The 19976-nt window shown below is 39.2% G+C and overlaps 1 protein-coding gene across 3 annotated transcripts in view; it reads right to left on the bottom strand.

Moving 5' to 3' along the window:
* Positions 1-18791, bottom strand: part of MYT1L (myelin transcription factor 1 like) — a 463312-nt gene extending 444521 nt beyond the window's left edge. For 2 of the 3 annotated variants that reach the window (XM_019492688.2, XM_019492692.2), the window contains exon 1: positions 11569-11887. The gene's annotated coding sequence lies outside the window, so the exon portion shown is untranslated. Of the gene's footprint in view, positions 1-11568; positions 11888-18634 lie in introns of those variants that run through there. The other variant, XM_059729960.1, reaches the window with a different exon arrangement.
* Positions 18792-19976: the final 1185 nt, after the last annotated feature.

Below are 19976 nucleotides of genomic sequence, written 5' to 3'. Positions count from 1 at the left end.
GTGTCTGATTCAGTGATCCTCACCAGGGTGACATCGTACCCTAGGCTACCTTCAGATCCTTTAAGGGCATTGCAGGGTGCCACACAATATTAGCATTATTAGGTATGCAAACACACATGTATGAATTAAAAGATACACCAGAGAATTCAAAAAATAATCTAGAATCTCATTCTGAACTGTTGCAATCTCAGTTCTTTGGGACAGAGGAATTACTCTGTTATTTGTCTGTAGTAAATAAAAACAAAACAAGTGACATTATTTTTTGAATTGGGGTGCCACTACATTCAGATACATTATGGAGAAGTGCCTTGAATCTAAAAAGGTAGAGAACTACTGGTCTAATTTTCTGAGATACTGAGTATTCTCCTCATATATCCAACAGATGTATACAATTATTATTTGTTATATACCAGTTACACTGTACTGCAACCATTGTTTCTCCTCTGAAATATTCACTAAGGTATCTAGAGCTACATTCATGTCTCTAAGGTTTACACAACATACAACCATTTATTTAATCAGAGCAATCCAATGATTTTGGTTAGTATACAGATTTTCTTATTATGTTGATGAAGCTTCTGCATACCCTTAAGAAAAAGAGAATGGTTACAGTAGTGAATGACTTAGCAAAGTAAGGTCCTAAGCACAATCCAGAAATTTAAATAATCATGAAGCCTTCAAAATCTACCACTCATCAAATATTGAGTAAAAAGCATTATTTGCTACTAATCTACACTGACTAGTTACAGATACGCTAACCCTTTCAATACAATATTGTTTTGATCATTAACGTTCCAATCTATTTGTAAACAGGTGCACTATCTCTGCCTCTGGAGAGGACAGGAGAACGTTTCTTGGCTTGTATTAAGGGTGCAATCTCTCGGGAAAAGATTGTTTTTTAAACTTACCAAAACCATGTTACTGTTTTTTCAGAAAAAAAAAACTTTAGCAAGTAAAAGACACTTCATTTTCAAATTCAGTATTTAGAGTTTTGGATAAACTGATAAATCAAGAAAGAGATCTGATTCCTAAGAATTCAACTGATAAAGCAAAGATAAACATATTTTAGCATTCGAGTCCCATTGATAGCAAAATTGAAAACGTGTACAATTTAAATAGTGGAGGAACTGGACAGGGTCACTGTGCCTCAAAACTATAGCAGTGGAACCTTTGCAATGACAACAAATTCCCTTGTGGACAATTTCAAACCATCTCCCACATGTTGACTCATGTCCATTCAAAATGCTACCTGGGGGCCTTCAAGCTCACCAGACTGGCGATGACATCGCCTTAAAATATGCCAAAACCGCATATGCTAAGTGAAATAGCAGAGAGTTAATACAACTATTACCCCGATCTATTCTACACTACACTCAATGACAAAAATTTCATTGACTTCAAACAAGAAAAATATTGTGTTGCTAGTTCTGAAATATGGATATGAAAGCAGTTGTGTCCCCTTGGTGTAAAGATTGTATCTGGCAATCTACTTCTATACTTACCATCATGTTCCCAAGTAAGCAATCATAAAACGTATTTAGATATGAATGGCAAAGCACTAGGTCTGCTTTCTTAAGTTCCAGAGTTAGACTATAGAGTGACAGTTGTATCAAAGTTTCCTCCTTAAATGGATTTTAACCAAAGTACATGGAGGTAAATAGACTGTTCTAACATTTATCTGAGCCTCGTTTGCACAAAATGAACTAGTAATGTTTCCTGATCTTAATACATGTTCAGCTCTCCTGTGAAATATGAATTTTCATTTCCACCTAGGAGCAATTTTACAATCTTTGCATTCTTCCTATGCCTGAGGAAGGGTGATCGTGCCCAAAAGCTTGTACATAAAAATTTTTTTTTGCAAATATTTAGTTGGTCTAATAAAAAGATATCACCTCTGCCAAGAGTTCTGAAGCTTTGAAATTTGGAATTTTCAGGTATGATAACCTGTGTTAAACTCAATGCGATATGCAGTCATTTAAACAGCTTGCCTGTATGGAGGCTTCTGACTTTGTCTTTTCCATCTCTGCTTCTTAATCTTCAACTGGTCACAACATAGCAGCCAGACAGACTCTATCTTGTTTGTATTTATATGTTAAACACAACATTTCACAGATGAGTAAGGATGAGCCAAGCATCCTATCATACCAGCATACACACATTCAGACTGTATCTACAATAACATTTTACCAGCAGTATTTGTACCAGCATAGACCTGCTGAAAAAGTAATTTTACTAGAGCCTAGGTTCATTTTGCTGCATTTATTAATGTAGCATGTCCTCATAATGAAAGTTCATACAGGCCACAGACATGCTGCACTGTGGGTACACGGTACACCATACAATTTCCAGAGCATTGACTTGTGAAACTATTTTTGGTACAGTACCATGAAATACCAATGTCTTCCTCCATGGGGCTGTGGGATTTTGGATTCAAGTTGTGACAATTCATTTTGTTTCACCTCTTACCCATCTCTTCCTTATATCATTTTTATATAACTCCTTGCAGTTCTTGGGGGGCCATCCCACAATTTTCTCTATTTCATGCCAATTTACCACTTCTATGCTATCTCAAATGAAAAAGGGATGTTGACCACATCAACAGAATTCTTTCATCTGTTTTAGGAGACAGTGTACTTAGTTCTTTGGTATTAATAGAATTTTAGATAACTACTACAGTGTATAACCATGAAAGTGTGAAAACAAGAAAACCAAAGGAGAATGGAGAATGCAGGCATTCACTAGCTACCTACACACAATGGAGCAGTGCTTCAGGTCTCACGAAAAAGGTACAGACCTTTGAGATCATAAAGCAAATCTCTGAATGTGTATTTTGGATGGGGCTAGTCACATTCTAAATGGCATGCTGAGTTCACCCCAAACTTCCAGTGCAGAGATACTGAAGTGAGAGCTGTTTTGATGATGGAGAACAGGTGGCAACTGCAATCTGAAAGCTTACAACCCCAGATTGCTACCAATTACTGGACATTTAGTTTGGTGCTGATAAATCCACAGTGGAAAAGATCATTAATAAGATGCACAAAGTCACAGAACTTGCCCTGTTGCATAGAACTGTGGTTTTGGCCAATATACACTAAATAAAAGTATTTGATGCAGTGGACTTTTCAAACTGTGGTGAAGCAGCAGACAGGACACATATCCAAGTTCTACTGCCTCCACCTTGTTCCTAAACACATTAACAGAAACAGGTATTGTAAGTTATAGTAGATCAAAAAGGGCTGTTTTATTAACCTTAACATAAGTTGTCTAAGGAATATGCACGATGATCAAGTGTGTTAGGGATGCTGGACTTCTTGAAAAACAAGTAAAACCATATTTCCTGAACCAGAATATAGCTTCATGGGTGCAGTAACAATGGCAACTGTGAGTTTCACTAAACCAGCCTATTTTTTGCTTCCCCTGATTCATGAAGCCATATACCAGCCACCTAAGTATCAACAAGAAGAGTTCTAACTATTGTCTGAGCAGGTGCATTTGGATGTTAAATATGCATTTGGTAGACTAAAAGTAGGTTAGAGATATGTTATGCCCAAATTCGATCTCTGTACATGCTCCTAATGCTACTTCTGCATCCTGTGTTTTACTTAATATTTTCAGAGCTAAGAGAGGAATCATTACCAGCAAGCAGAAGGGGAAATGAAAACCTGCTGATTTTGAATACTCAACACAAGGGCAGGTACAAGAGCCTATTTGAAGCTCTATCCAGATGATGTAGACATTAAAAATGCACCTTAACAATATACCATGTGTCATTCTGGTTTGTTTTAGTTTGTTCGTCATTGTGAATAAACTGTACTTGGGTTAACAATTTAATGAAAAATCATTTATAACACATTTTATGGACCCAGGGAGACCTACTGATTGTGGGAGGTCACATTTCATAAGACAAAGTAAGTAAATCATGATTTTCATAAAATAAAAGTTTATTGCACAGTAATAAACAAATTACTTCTGAAAAACATTCAAGCCATGTAAAAACTAACTTATTGAGTGCTCCTACTTAAATTGCATCAGCATAGATACACTCAGAACATAGTATCTTTATATTTCACTGGGGCTGATTAGAAGGGATACTGTGGCAGACTATGCTAGTGCCTTGGCAGGTTGGCAGATACATGGGATAGACTGCTGGAGGGCAAGACACTGGGATGTTTTGCATTGTAAGACTTTGCAGCATCTAGATTTGCTGACTTAGGCATTGAAAAAATGTCTTGGTGTGCTTCCCTATTCATCTCTACCTTTCGGCCTTTCCTCCAGTATACCTTCTCTTCCCTCTCCTGTGTCACAGGATCCAGACTGAGACCTCAGGAGAAGATCACAAAATGTGTCCTTCTGATCAGTTTGTCTGCATGGACACCATAGGCCCAGGCCACTGATAAACAAAACAAATAGATATTGTTAGACTTAAAGGGTTCACAATCAGAAATAATATCAGAAGAAAGCTTTCTATTTTTTATCCATAAAAGCATTCATAAAATACATATCTATTCAGGGCAGCTGAACACTGCCTCAGTATGGTAAATATATGGGGACACTTCTTTAAGTCTGTAATCATTAGGGGTTCCACAAGTGGACTGTCTGAGATAAGAAGTGTATAGATAGAGGAGTAGATACCGATAAGCTCATTTCAGACAATGGTGCTATTGGCCTGTCTACTGCACATGAGGGTGCCAAAGACCCAGAGAAAGAAAATGCCCAAGTCAGCTGGAGGTCATCTGTCCCCATATGCTGCCATCCATTTCAGAGTGATACTCCAGACCTCACTGCAAAGCATGGTATCCTATAACAGCAAGAGAAACAAGGCATCCCTTCCTAGAAATGCACAATAAAACAAACAAACAAACAAAAAAGGAATGTATATGAGAGGGTTACTAGGATTGTATGGAGGGTCAAAAAGGATATTCATACCAAGATTGACCTAAAATTTCATAAGCAATGAAGTTTAGCTGCTGCTCTCTAATTTTACAAGCCAATTCTAAGCCAAGCCTTATCCCTTTCTGTGCCTGACCTTAGTACACCATGCAAGTAAGTCACTTTGGATGTTCTCTCTTGCACACACACAAATCGCTAGATTTTTTTTACATTTACATTTGCCTTACAAATTTATTCATAAAATGTATGCAGTTGGGAACACTGGTAACTGGACTGTTTGCAAGAATTCTTGTAAATTTCTGATGCAATTTATTTGAATGCTCAGGTATGTTTCAGTGCATTTATTTTTCTGTTTGCAAATAATTGATTTATATTGCTAAAAATTCTATCTGCCATGCCAAAAGCTTGGGACTGTTTGGAGGTTGCTTCTATCTTTGTTCACTTTTTTTTTTTTTTTTTTTTTGCCTGTTTGTCAGTGAACCCTTGAACCTTGTTAAAATAGACTGGATTTGAAGAGTCAGTTCCTTTTTTCCCTGCCCATTTCCATTCAGATACCATTCTGAGAGAGGAGGAAGGAGGACAAGTGAGGGGGCATACATTTCAGGGCCTGTGAACAAAGTTTTTAAAAAAGCAGCACACAATAACACACCTACCTGAGTTCCCTTTTGCTTGCCCTCTCCAATGGATTCCAATTCTGAGCTCATCTCAATCTCAAAATGCTCCTGGTCCTTTGTTGGGTGTGAACCTGCATGCCTCCCTTCTCAACAAGCTTGTTTCAGCATGGACAACTAGGGTTTCTTCCTCAGTTGTTGCCAGTGTGCCTATCATCACTCCTGGGGTGATGTTGGAGTCTCCTGTGACATCCAACTTGGCATGGATGTGGTGGCAGGTACAAAGGTGCCCCAGATTTTCTTATGGCTTCATTGTCATTTCATAGAAGTCCCCCTGTTCCTTCTCCTTTGCCCAGAATTACTGCTCATCCCTGTAATCCCCAGGTTTTTCACGTTATGTGCAATGTCCAAATGATTATTTATTTCTGTGGCAAGTCTTGTACCAGCTCTTCTCTCCAGAAGCTGAGGAAATCCAGGACTTCTTTCCTGAACCAGACAGTGGCACAAGGTTTAGAGGAAGCTTTATTTTTGTGTTTGTGTGGAGATGTGCATATTCACAAGAAAAAGGTGTTTTCAAAACACACACCTTGGATTTTAAAGGGAAGTGAAACAGGCTTCTGGTCTGTCAGGTTTCAAAACTGTGACCAGACTGGTCACTATCACAGTCACAGGGGCACTGTGGGATTGTTAGTAGAGGAATGCTTGTGCCACTAACAATAACTCAGCATCCTCACAGCAATGTCAAAAGGATTTTAGTTTAACTTGAACAGTATAAGATACAGGTTTTATTAGCCAGATTCAAAACAGTGTGTGGACACATACAAGAATGTGCTGACTTATGACAAATTTTATTGGTAAAACTTCGTAGCATCTTATACGACCAAGTAATTCCATAAACGATACACAAACCAAGAGGCTTCTGCAAAGACGCCAAAAGCATTTTTATGAATATAAATTAATAGATACCACACTTTGTCTGGTATGCATCTGCATGGTTTTCTCAGGTACCTATCCCAGTGCACAGATAAACAGTCTGTACTGATAGAATAATATTAATAAAAGCTGTTAGGATGTAACTGTATATCTTACTTTTACATCAGCATGCTCCTGTAACAATAAAAGTGTAGCAACACTGTTGTAACTAATTCTGCATGAAACATGGTTAAGCTTATATAGTGATTTAGCTAACTTGTATCACTATAAAAACATGCAGACGTAACAGTTGCATTATTTTAACTGATATGCATTCCTGAGCAAAAGCTTCCCCCCCCTTTTAAAGTGATTAAAAGTTTCATTTGTCCATAGCCTTAATTCAACTCCTTTCCAAATCTATACAAAGTCAACTGAAAGCATTTTGGTATGATAATCCTCCCTGGTTACATGTGTGGCATAGCAGCACTGTTCTATATAGTAGGGTTCACCTTGCAGTTCCCACAATTTCATATCCAAACTTCGGCCTTTTATTCTTTGTCTCTGAGACAATAGAGAAATTGTTTAACAGCTCTGAAACTACATTATTAGAACAAATCTCTACAGCCTATTTAGAAGATAGACTAGAATAAGCTATTCTTAAATTCATAAAATTAAGACACTTGATTTAGCAACTAATTCTGGGGAAGGCGATAAGAATTAAGGAGATGAACCACTGGCAGCCAACAGCACAAGAGGCCTGGGGAAACCCTTTTAAAAGGTATTCCCTGATCCTTATGCAAGACTTTGTTGCAGCACAGAAAGAAATCCCAAAGCATTTGCTCCAAGTGTGTGTGTGTGTGAGAGAGAGAGAGAGATCACTTTCCATAGTTTATCCAAATAAGAAATCTTGTCTTACAGCAATTTTAAATTTTATTTGGGCTGAGCAAGTGTGTTCAGGAAGTGACAAAGATGGACAAGGTTAAATGCTGTAACATGGTACTTATTCACACTACATTAGGCAGAGAAACACTAAAATTAGGCATAAAATTTTATTCCCTTGGTAATATATGCCAGTCCTGACCAGAGACAGTAGGAGAAAAGGGAATTTCCCTTCAAAAAATAGCACAAACCATTCATGTATGATATAAATAATAGACATATTTCAAATAAATATCACATTTTCCCAGTATGTGTGAAATGTGTTGCAGTCAGTATTCCTGTAACAGAGACCTGAAAATACAGGGCAGTCAGTGACCAGTATGAGGCATGAAAGATGTAAATTACTGTTGTATTCTCCTATAGATTCATCCTAATTTGTAAAGCATAGATGTCTATAAGACGTTATCAGGTTTTAGATATCTATCCATGATGCAATTCTACCATTTACAGTGAAGTTACACCACAAATATATTTGCCCCAAAGTCACACTAAAGGTAAACAGTATGTAATACTTGCTGCAAAGCTAACTAGAGTCAATAGGAGTCTTTCTTTGGTTCAATAGTGCTTTGGATAAGGCCTACACTGAGTACTGAGAACAAAATAGTGCCTTTTCAAAACCTACCAAGCTGGATGGATATTTAAAAAAAAAAAAAAAAAAGCCATAGTCTTACAATCCCTTACCAATGAAGGTAGCAATGCGCAACACCTTACACAGACCCAGACTCAAACATCTGGCAACAGTCCATGTCAACATACATCCATAGTATACCATTCCCTTTTTAATCATCTTCCTAATTTAAAAATGCCATGCTGGCAGGAAGTATAAAAAACATGGACTCTGAATGGTTCACAAAATAATAGTCCCAGTGCTGGGTTGGTTGAAAATCTGTGGCCTTACAGATGTTTATGACTTTGCATGATCCAGAGCTATAATCAATTTGCTTATGCTTGACCCACAAGATGCATTGAATTTATCCTGAAGGAAACTGGTTTCTGAAACCAATTGCCCAGATGCATCAGGCAGGTGAGAGTTTCAGGGAACCAAGGGGTCTACTGGCAGATGCAGCATTGATTTCTGAATGTTTACAGTCTACCAGACAGTTCCATACCAGACTTGATTTGATGGCTCTCAATGGGGTGCTCTGCAGTATTGATTATTTCCAAAACCAGGTTAGATAGTAGTACTGTTACCTGGTGATGGAGCTCTATATGCACTGCAGCTTCAGTGTAAATGTATTAAACTAGTATGTCCACAACAAATCTGATCTGAGATCTGATCAGATTTAAAACTCAATCTTATAACAGTGCTGATTGCTTTCTATCTCAGCTCTTCTAAGGGATCAGAAATCCTGTTGTCTTGTTTCTCCCCACCTACTCCCTCTTCAGTTCAGTTTCATTAAAATCTGTTGATTTCTCTGTATGCTTGAGATGGTTTGATTAGAAACATCATGACTAAGATGCTATGAAAATTCTACAGGGAAAATCTTTATCAACATACTAAAAAGATTTTTGCTCTCCTCATGACTTCTAAATAGATGGCATGTTTTATGGAGAAAAGTGCACCACCTGTGCTAAGCCCCAATTCACTCCATAGGTGCCCTTCTATTTAAAGTAACTGTAATGGCATTATTAGGTTGTCATCACTTCTCTTCAGGGAAGGGGAATTAGCAAGTAATTTCAGCCATAAAGTTTTTCTTGCACTATGCTATCAACAGCTTTATTATTGCATTCAAAGTTGGTCCATATGATGCAAACAGTTGTGTAGTTCTGATCAATTAAAATTAGATGTAGCATTTCCACAATGGTGTTCAGCAGTATAAAAATTCGGGAGGAGGAAAAAATTATCTTGCCATCAATAAGGATTTTAAAAGAACAATTATTGAACCTAGAGTTCATCATAAAATGCAGTCTGATATGGGCAAACTTCATTTTTAAAATATGGTCATATTGTATATTAAAAATAACAATGTACAGACAGGTTACTTATGGAAATGTTAGTGGATGTGTTTTATAAAAATTCTCTGTTGCTATTTTTGCATGCATGTAGCATGACCAGGACAGAAAAATAACACAGTATTCAGAATAGTACTTTTTCACCATTCAGTAAACAAAGTTGCAAAATCCAACCAATGTTTGAGTGCTTTTTAAAAACATATACTTATATCTGAATGAAGTACTGACTTTTAAAATATTATTCAGCTTTTGTACAACAAAATGATAAAAATAAAAAAGTGAAGGAAAAAGCATCCTAACCTATAATAGTATAAATTCACCAGGAAAGAAAAGACATCATGAAAACACATTTCAGTCCCTATTCTTCTTTCTTAATTGTCTTTGTCTCCAGCTATATAGTAGTTCAATTCTACAATGCATATCCCTCCCCCCCCCAGTAATGCAGAGTAGAACAAGAAAGTCGTCCTATGAACTAAAAACTATTGTGATACAATTTGGGCCTCTATAAAAATACAGAAATATACCTGTGCATGCCAGCCTAAAACAAAGAAGCCACTACACCTAGAAAATACTAAACTATTTTCCTTAATGGTTTTAAAATCAAATTAAAAAAAAATGAATGTTCAGCCTCTAAAAAGTTGAAGGTATAAATAAACACAAAATCAAACCATTGTTTTAGATAAGTTTAAAATGTAAACAATTTTACATTCACCATTTGCAATTGTTCTTTCTTTTCTTTGTTTCAGTGGATAAAGGAATATGCTTAAAAAACAGCTCTAAAGAAAAAAAATCTTTCAATAAAATCTTTTTTATTGTATGAAGTTTTACTTCACTTTGGTTTTCCTAATTTAGAATTTTAGACTACTCATCTACACCCTAACAAGCAAGTTTAGCCTTAGCATTCCAAACTTAAACAGCATTATGAAATGATCAAAAGTAACTCCAAACTGCTAATTAAGGGTTAATACTTTATGCCATCATTTTTTGTGGGGAGATTTTGGAGGGAAGATGACTTCTTCTGCTTGTTTAGGATTTTATGAAAATAAAAACTCTTACTCCTAATACATTTAAAAAAAAAAGATAAAAGCTAAAATTGTCTTTGAAAAAATACAGTTTTTCCAGCAAAATAATTAAAGGTCTCTCTTAAAAATACAAACTTCTAAAATTAAAACAAATCATTCATAAACTGATCAGCAATTGTCAGAAAACTATGTAAAGACAATTAAAGAATAATCATTTCTACTTAACCCCAAACTTAACAGCAGTTAAAAAAATTAGGTCAGTTAAAATGAAAATCTCCATTTTTAAGGACATTAAGAACCATTAAAACAGGATAAAACTATTCCAAAAAAGGAAGCAAATTCACCCAGACATCAAAACAACCAACATTGAACATAACAACAGCAGAATTATATAAGAAACGTACATTTGAGGCTAGTCTCTTAAAAGTCTGAATTCTACCTAGGTTCACTGTTATTTCCTAGCAGAAATCTGTCTAATTGAAAGGCTGGTTAGTTATTTTTCCCCCCTCCCACCTGATCTTCAATAAAGAGTCTCCCTCAACAATACAGAAATAATGTTTTTTTTCAGTAGCAATTTGTAGATCAATAACAACTAAAGTTTAGGTTTTAGGACCAGGAGTGAGTTTGCTGGTAAAGCAGCTAAAAATCTTCCAAGCAGGAAAACGCACCCCAATCAGAACTCATTATCTCCGGGGCTTTAATTGAAATAATTGTTACAGGATTGACTGCATTGTTCTAGATGGGATGAACTGACCACATTGAATAATGCTACACATTTCAGAAAAAAACAAACAAACAAATCAGCACCCAGGGATCGATCCTGCTCCCAGTGAAATCAATGGCACCCTCCCCCCTGACTCCGGGGGGAGCAGGATCGGGCCCCAAGCTGTTCAGCTTATCTCCAGATCTGTGCATAGGAAAAGATGTTGAGCAGCTTTCGGGGAAGAAAGTACAGCACACTGGCTATTTGTGACTGACCAGAGAGTTGAACTTTCCTTCACTTTCTCAACACCAGCAAAGAGCACCGAGACAGCAAGAACAGTGATAAAAGGACATATTTACCTGGAGGGAATAGCAAAAGGAAAGCTGAATAATTGCAAAAACAAAGTAGTCCAAATGAAGGATCTAGGCATGCAGTCCAATTCTGCACCTTCAACTAGGCCCCAGTCTGGCAAGCAATCATTTCAGCACCAGCCACCCTGCCTTCCATCTTAAGAGATTCACCCAGAAAATTGACAAACCTGCTCCACGACAACAAAACTCTTCTAAAGCCTTTGAACGCCCACCATTTGTTCGCCATTCATCCAATCAACTTCCCACTGCACATCTTCTCCTGCTAGCGAGGCTCAGAGACAGGATCGCTCCTCATCAGTATGCTAATTATTTTGCCACCTGGACAAAAGTAATAATGCTTTCAGACAGGAAACCACCGGGCCTGGAGTAGAAGATAGAAATTAATAAGTTGACACCACTAAACGATGCAAAAAGATGGGCATGCGTGCAGCTCTGGGGCTGATGGATCAACTGTAACCTCCATTTAAAAGCAGCAGACAGACAGGCGATGGGCTACAGAAAGCCTGGGCTGTGTAGTATGCATCAAGCGCAAGTTCCCTTAGAGACCACATTACTGCAGCAGAATAACATCAGTAGCATATTGCTGACTTACCCTGTCTCAGTCTGCAGCCTTTAAGCAACACAACACACATCCATTTTCCTAAAATCCTAATGTGTGGGTGAACTTCACCGCTGAGCTAGGGATTTTTTCAGCTCGAGTTTTGGATTAAACCAATAATTGTAAACCATCCTGTTTATTAGGCTTGCAAGAGGCAGACTGGATTGGGGAGGTCTGCTGTGTTTCCCGCACCGTGCCCACAGGCCCTTCAATCTCTGGAGCAGAATGGGTATCATGTGCACTGCTGTATTGAATGTAATAGCTGGGAAGCCTAAATGCAAGGCAGGCTGTTAACACACAGCGAGGAAGAGAGGATTTTAAAAATACCTCCTCGATTGTTAATGTAATGGGGAAAAAATGGGGCTTTGAAAAAAAAAATCATCCGAGCGGTAACTCTTTTACATATTCCTTTTAAGAAACGCGAGTAATTAAACGTTAGCAATCGTTTGCTGGCTGCTGAAATAGCCTGCCAGCGTGCAGAGGGTTAATTCGGAGAGGGTTGCAAAAGCCTCATTTATTTTACCAGCGAACACCACAGTCTCCCCTTGGAAACAAAAGAAACCAACTATTAGGAGCTGCAGATATGAACAGTCACCTACCCCGACATCAACTTGGGCAGCTAAACTTTTATTTGCCCGGCAGCCCCAGCAGAGGCGGACTCTCCCGCACACAAAAGGGGGCAGGATTTGTCGGTGGCTTTCACCAGCATTTCGCCTGCTGATTCTGATCCTCCGCCTGCCTCAGCCTAAGCACGAGCTGTGTTCTTCAGGAGCGGGTCTTGATCGCTCAAATCCCTGCACTTCACCCCCTTACAAAGCTCTCTGCCATAAACACCCACTTCCAGGAGACAGCTTTTCACTGACACCTCCTCTCCTCCCCTCCCTTCCCCTTCCCTCCCCTCCCCCAACACTGTAATCAGCCTTATTGCAGGGGCTCCCTTTTAATCCGGCTCCTCTGTAACGCGGGGGATCGTGGTCAGGACTGAAGGAGGTGAATAGGAGGATAACACTGTCCAAGGGGAGGGGGTGGTTTGAATTTTGCCTCCCCCACTCCTCCCCGATATGCCCGTCCTTTCCAGGAGGATAATCTGTGCCCAAACTAGCACCGCAGCGATCTTTCAACAAGGGGAAACACAAGTTCCTCATTAATAAACTGACTGGAGGGAAGCGGGAGCTCACGGTAAGTGGCACGTCTGCCAGTCTAGCCACTGGGAGCCCAGCCTTTCCTCATGCCCTTTTTCTCCCACGCAGAGAGGAGAGAAGTAGTGCTCTTGCCAGTAAAATTGTGGGTAGCTCCCAGGCAAAACCCTCCCTTCAAGTCAATGTCTGCAAAGACGCACGTCGATTGCCTTGCCCTCTTTATTCCCATTGTATTCATTGCAACCCCCCAGTTCCTCCACTCTCTTAGTTTCCTGTCTACAGTGATGCTCTTTGCAAGTACCAGCACTGCTGACAACCCACTGCAGGGGTTCGAGGAAGACAAAGCTGACCACTGCTCCAGCGGTGGAGGCTGACCCCGAAGTGGGAAGTCCCAGCCCGCCGGGTCATCCCCCTAAAGACTGAGCCTGTTGCCTGACGCGTTAAAACCAGACATACTGGTTACTACAGAGGTTACAATTCCCTTCCCATCTAGCCTTGCCAGGAATCACTGCAGTCTTAAGTGAAGAAGAGCCTCAGTGCCCAGCCCTTAGCATCTTGAGCTAGCACAGAGGCTCCTCAACCAACTTTCCGGAAAGCCCTGGCTCTTGTCAGGGGCCGAGGGGCCGAGGCAGCATCCTGGGAGCGCACTGGCAAAAGCAGAATCCACTGGATGCCTCTTTTTTTTTTTTTTTTAAAGGTGGAAAATGCAGCGCTTCCCCATAAAACAAAAAGGATTTGCGTGTCTCTTCCCCCGCCTGTCATCCCCACCTCCCTGTTTTTTCTTTAATTTTTCTCTGTCATCTCTGATTATATCTCCCTATACTCTAAGGACTCCTCCTGACGCCAAAGCCTAGCAGTGTCTCACTGAGGAAGCACCCGCAGGAGCAGCTCTGAATGCTTGAACAATGCAGGTGTGAAGCAGAGACAAGGCAGACCAAGTGGAAGCAGCCCACCAGGCAAGGGGGGAGCTACGAGAGGTTTTCCAAGGAGAAAAGGCTTCTTTTTGACCTTTGCAACGGAAAAGCAAGTGTTGTCAGGCGTGCTTGCTTCATAAAGCCTGGCTTTGGTGTTTAATGAAACTCATCATCATCTTTCTCCCTCTCACACACACACTCTCTCTCTTCTATTGTCTCGGATCAATTTTTCCTCTCTTTTTAGCATTTTAAAATAACTTCACTTCCTTGAGGGGGCACCCCCCCCCCCCGATAAGCTTCTTTTTGCCATATGCCACAGCTCCCTACTTCATGCTACATACTTGCTCCAAGTGGGGGGGGGGGGAGGGGGGGAGAGGAGGCAGTATCCAGACAGGTGTTTGCAAACTTTTTAGACGGCTTAAAAGTGTCAGTCTCTAGCCTAGCTCCCCCCTCTCTCTGCTGTCTACAGCTGTCCTTCTGCCAGCTGAAGATGGCAGCTAAACTCCCATTGCCTTGCATGGGAGCAGGATGGGGGCCAAAGCATGCGTGCGTGTATGTTCAGGTAGCTGCATAAATTAGAAGCATTTACAAAAAGACTAGTGTGAAAGAACAAGCTGAGAGACTGGTGATTCATTGGCCTAATTATCCTGCCGAAGAAGTTAGGGCATGGTTTTAACGTTGTGGGATGGCTTCTCCCCCTCCCCTCCCCTCCCCGTGCATTCCCCGTGGGGGCAAGGGGACGCAGGTCATGTTTAAGCAGTGCTCACGACACACCACAGCACTCTTCTTCAAGGCGAAGTGAAGTGAGCCCGTTTCTAGCTGACCTGTCCTCGAAACCCTACCACCTCACTTGCCTTCCCACTGGTGGTAGTTCCTTGCAGGACTTGAAACATTAGACAAACACCAGAAGCATAACTCAAGCATCAGACAAACTTACTCCTGTCAGGCTGAAATTACAGCCCTGTATTACAGGAAAAAACCCACTAACGAGCAGTCTTAATTAGACTACGTAGCGTGGCTGTCACCGGCAGAATTTGCTCTGTGCAATCCTTCCTTATAGATCCCTAAAGATACAGGCTTTCCAAGCAGCGGAGGAAAAACACTCCTGGTTTTAGGAGGTGGGAGGGGTTGAGAGAAGGGAGAAGGAGAAGGGGAAGATGCGTTGTTACTTAAGAGCAGGTTTTTGTAGACATGCTTTGTTTAAAAAACACCAAAAAAACAAAAAAACCTCCAAAAAACCCTACATGAAAAAAGTGGAATTTTCAGTAACCCGCAAAAGGTTAAACTAGGCCCTCTCTCTATGTATTTAGGGGATTTTGACAAGTATCACTTATTCAATAGACTGTCTGCAGAGGAATCGTTGCAATCTATTGTGTAACTTGGTACTCAAAACATCCAAGTGCATTCTTTACTTTAATAGATTAACTGCTCTTCAGCGAGGCACTTTTAGCACAAATGAATTTTGAATGTAATGATTGGCAATAGGTCCTTTGGAGTCGTGAAAAATTCTTGCCACCATACAGTTTAATGTATGGCTTCAATTTGGAGCACAGGGTCATGTTCATAAAGAATACAAATGAAAGAATATATGATAAAAGAGTTACTGCGCATGTGCAGGAGCTAGTTATTAAAGTGATAACAATACAACTTTTAAATAATAAGAAGCAGATAGCAAACAGCACAGCAGATCATGCACAAATGCGGCACAAAACATCTTATTTTAAACAAATCATGCCTAGTATGGCTTAGAAATCTCAAACCAGAAAAGTTATCATTATTACTACTACTACTGCAATTGCAAACTGGCTCAGTCATTGATACAACGAAGAAACCTAGAAGAGATATTTCAGACTAAGCTTCAGACAAATAACACGCTTACCAATGTCAAACTCCTGAAAACTGGGGCTTGCAGGGCAAATACAGGAAAGTCCCTGTCTATAATGGTGCTCGTGAGGGCAGACATTATTTTGTAGAGTTTAACTTGATATTGCATGCTTGTTTATTCATAGGAAAAAAGAGGAAAACTACCAGTATTAGCTCAATATGCAATACTTTGAAGAGGAGGCATCACTCAACCCTTGTAATTTCCATTATATCTTGATGCTAAAATTACACGGATGCAAGGAAGTACTCTTTAAGCTCACTATTATGTTGAATTCACAGACAAAACAAAATGCATGCAAGAACAGCTTTTATAGAAAGGAGGGACATTAAAATGCATAGATTTTATATTTTGCTCCAGCCATCTTCATATTGGCTAATTATAAAGCATAAAAGCCTCTCCTGCTTTTACCTCAATGAGCAGAATCATTAAGGTGATGAAAGTAAGTCATTTTCACATTGCCAGTAAACTAGTAGGAAGTCAGTCAGTGCTGAATGTAATTGCTATCAGCAGCGGACAGCTCCTGGTGCTGAAAGGGAAAGGCAGAGAAACCTCTTTCACAATAGCTCACTCAACCAGCCTTTGAAAAATCACAGCACAACTGAATGAGGTGGCAAGTGCTCGGGCTGAATAGCACTGTCTGCAGAACAATGGCAGCCAACTCCAAATCCTACTATAATCACATTAATGAGATTAATCAGTGAATTAGCAGCAGTCAAATGTCAGGGTGGCAAGGAGGAATCCAACCAAGCTTGGTAATTAACTTTTTGGGGGCAGGGGGAAGAGAACCAACTGTGCTATCTTTTAGGCTTTTTCAGAAGTTTACCATTTTTTTCCTTTGGAAGATCCTAACAATTCTAATGGGGGGAGAATGGGAAGTGGAAACTTCCACCTTTCCATGCTACAAGACTATCTGCTAATACACAGTATCCTACTACTCTCCTGTTACTTTCAGCTGAAGTCCATTGAGGAAACTAATAACATTTCAGACAATCCATCCAAACTATCAGAGCTGCATTGTGCTCAACTTTATGAGTGTGAAATTAGTTTTGTAATCCAACTTCCACCACAAAAATCTAATATGCATGATAAATATGGCTGATACCAAAGGCATATTAAATACCATTCTTTTAAAGAAATCTACAGTAGAGATATGCATTTTGCAGGAGAGAAGAATTTTAAAAACAATATTAGTAGTCATATGTTATCATGATATTGTACTACTGGTCTTGTAGAATACAATTCTGGAAACAAAAAGCAGGTATTTTAGTTGAGTAATTTAACTGAAGTTCTTTAATGTGGACAAATGAGAGACCTGTCATACTGTATCTGACCTCAATAGAAGTGAAACTTCTTTACACCTGAAATTCAGCTCCTACAATCATTTCAGTGTGCAAAGAGTGACTATCCAGAGTTAAATTTTGACAAAGTTCTTAGTAAATAGTAAATAACTTAAACAAAATAATTATTTGCCAAAAAGGGGGATACTTCATAACTCACTTTCTGTCTTTAAAGCAATACTTCAGCCCTGTAAAATATTTTTAGATTTTTAAAATCTAAGTTTACACTAACATATTATTTCTATAAGAAATGAACATTTTAAAGATTTTGGATTTGTCTAGAGTTTATCTAACCAAGATTACAGTGCTCATTACAGAGGAAAAATAGCATGCTTTTTCAGTGGAGTTTAATCTCTTTTAATACAGGTGCAAGAAGAAAATCTGCTTTACAAGAGTATATTTTAATTACTCCAGATTTGTTTTTAGACTATAATTATTTTTAGTATTAAGTTACTGTTATATTTATAATTTTCACTAAATTTACATGGACTATAGTTTCATTGTCCAGTATCATCTTCAAGCTGCACTTATCTGAACTATCTTCAAGCTGAAGTACAAGCTATGAAGGTTTCAACAGGGTTAATTAAACCAATAACCCTCATTTGCAAACCTGGTCCTCTTTTATAAAGGAGATAACATGTTAAACCAGATTTGAAATGTTAATGTTAATGATATTTAAAAATACAAATTATATCCGACTGTTTCTTTAAAAATACAAGTCATTGGTTTTCTGTCACAGTGTCACAAATATCATATTTGGTGTTAAAAGAAAGCATCATATCTCAGTATCTTTTATATAAAAGTATTTGAATATCTGGAATGCTCGAGTATTCTATGATTGTCTGTGAAGTTTTTGTCTCAGGATCTTGGTTTCTAACAAGTACCGTACAACATGCAGCAAGTTTATAAACAACAACATGCTTAATGCATGCAACGTAATGCTTTTAAAGCCAGACTCTGGAATATTAATAAAACTAGTCTATAGCTCAACATACTCTCAACTACACAGCAGCACTGCAAGAAGAACTTGAAAAGAGCAAACAATGGACATGTAAGAACAGCTACAAAAATTGACTGCAAAAATAAAATGAAATAACAATAACCCCTCCAGTTAGCTAAAAGAATCCCCCTCCCCCCCAATAAAACACAGCAATCACCTGTATCCTTAACCATTACAAGCTAAACAGAAGAACGGCATTTCAGCATGGTTAAGAAACAGCCCTATCTTACTACAACTTTGAAAGAATGAGGAGTAAGAAGCATACCACATAGACCCAGAAAAGGCTGCTTTTTTCTTCATTGAACACTGAAAAGACACCCCATGTTCCAGGGATTAGGAAAAAAAAGAAAATGCACCCACCAACACTGAGTAAAAATCAGGGGGGCTTCAAGTAGACTGCAGGGAAAAAGCTCTCTCACTCTCTTTAGTGTGCAGAAGCTTAGGGGGGAAAAATGTCGCCCTGGCAGGAATGACAAATGCAGCACGATAGGCTAGCAGGCCTGAGGGATCTGTTTTACTTCCACATACATCCTCTAATGCACGCACTCCCACTCATCCTCTCGATATGCTTTTTTTTTCCTCCACTTTTTTTTTCACCAGCTCCAAATCCCCGGCATATGACCTTCTGTTAAATAGATAAAAAAAAAATTTGCTTATCAGTCATGCAAATGAGGCTGAATTCATTTTCCACAACAGATGGCCTCATAGATAATGATGATGGAAGAGAGAAAATTGAATGTCTCTCACAAGGTGGTCATGGCAACCGAGAGCAGAATAATATCAATAATAAGCTCACTGCATAATAAGGTTGTCAATCCCACAAATCAAAGTCTCCAGCTAAATCAGGTATCCCACCCCCAACTAGTTATCAGGTAAATAGAGAAATAGAGAGCATCTTTTTTTCTTTTTTAAACAAGGGCTTGTGCAGAGAAATGGCAGCTCCAGCGATTCTTGGGACACAAGGAGCAGGAGAAAGCAGGAGAGATTTTCTCACTGCTAATTGTGTTTTATTTAATGGTTTTGGGGTTTCTTGGGTTTTTTCCTCTCCGTTTTACAGACATTTTTTTTTTAAATAGCAAGCCTGATGTTTTGAACTCAATCTGCTGTTGGAGCTTTTCTCCCCTCCCTGTCTCTGATGTGGAGTGCTGCATTGATGCAATAGCAGCTCGCCTCAGGCTTCCACCTTGGCTCCCAGGGGGCCATCCCGCAAAATGAATCAGCAGCCATCCCGAGCAGACTGATTAAAATGAAAATGGCAAGGCACATGTCTGGGCGGAACTAGAGCTGAGCTGTGCTGCCTGTCTGGCAAGCATGCTCAATATAGCTTTTGCTAATAATGGCTTACTGCCTTTTATTTTTTAAAGGTATTACCATCTCTTCTTTCCCCCTCCTCCCCCTAACATCTAATGGTGCTGGGGGTTTTTTCCCCCTTAATTGTATATTGCTCACAGTTCTTGTCTGCCAGACTGACATGCAGCTATTGTGAAAAGACATACTGCCTTTGCAGGGATTTTCTCCTCAGATATGCTGAAATACCAAGACAACATATTAACATGCAGCTATAAATTATTGCCAGCCATTAGGTAGAAAGCAGATCTGAGGACAGGAACAAAAATCGCCAAACCCAGCTCCTGCTTCATCTGTGCATTGCCTCCTATATTGAAAAAAAAAAAACTATTGGGAAAATGATTTTATCCCAAAG

The sequence above is a fragment of the Alligator mississippiensis genome, chromosome 1 (genome assembly GCF_030867095.1).
Source record: "Alligator mississippiensis isolate rAllMis1 chromosome 1, rAllMis1, whole genome shotgun sequence".
Classification (NCBI taxonomy): domain Eukaryota; kingdom Metazoa; phylum Chordata; order Crocodylia; family Alligatoridae; genus Alligator; species Alligator mississippiensis.
The sequence above is the reverse complement of the archived record's forward strand: the minus strand, read 5'-3'. Positions and strand labels throughout refer to the sequence as shown.